Source organism: Octodon degus, unplaced genomic scaffold, assembly GCF_000260255.1.
Source record: "Octodon degus isolate 3935 unplaced genomic scaffold, OctDeg1.0 scaffold00092, whole genome shotgun sequence".
Lineage (NCBI taxonomy): Eukaryota > Metazoa > Chordata > Mammalia > Rodentia > Octodontidae > Octodon > Octodon degus.
The window spans coordinates 3,872,741-3,873,615 of record NW_004524668.1 but is presented as its reverse complement, the minus strand read 5'-3'; positions in this window follow the sequence as shown (position 1 = coordinate 3,873,615).

Genomic DNA, 875 nt, shown 5'->3' with positions numbered 1-875 from the left:
TAAATTTAAAAAAAAAAACAAACCTGTCAGTAAGCCAAAATAAAGTCTAACACACAGGAATACCTTCTGATATTTCTACAGATTCTTAGAATGCAGGACATCCATTCAATGAAAAATGCTGCTTGGTCCAAAAGATGCCTTTAAGTACCAAAGATCTTTATTCTCAATTCTGAAATAGCAGATGATGTCACTGTGAGAGTAAGAGGTCCCACGAACTCTAGTCAAGTCTTTCGTCAGTATTACATCCCACTCTCACTATATGACATAAATTAATCAACCTGAAATGTACTGAAGTGAAAGCAAAAAGGGAACACTTTTGCAGGCAGGTGATCCCAGTTACCTTAAAGGTTAATTTTCAAATTTACATAGTCACAGGAACTGTTCAATTCCAGTGAACATCAAAAAATCAATTCAGAAACACAATCAGGCAAGCATGCAAAATTCAAAATATTTAAACAATGCAAATCCCAGTTGCCCAAATACGCTCCTCAGGCAAAGGTGAATTTGAAGGTGCTCAACAGAACCAAAAGCAAGAGAAGCAGAAAGACACTTAAAAATCACCAAAGTTGATTCCCTGGTTTTATAAATGAGAGCAGACTCCAGCTGGTGAAGCTCACAGGTGAGATCAGGTACACGGATCTAATTCCTGGTAATATTTCTAGTTACATGTGCTTAAAATACAAGGAGACAAATGCCCAGAAACATTAACTACACTGATTTAAATAAAATTGCTCAAAACAGACAAAGACGAAAGAAGTAGAGCTGTTAGTACAGCATGGCAGCACACCAATTAATGTTTGAGTAAATAGAAAGGTCTCATTTTAACACTTTTCAAAAATACAATCAAATCTCTATCCAACTTTCATTTGTAAGAA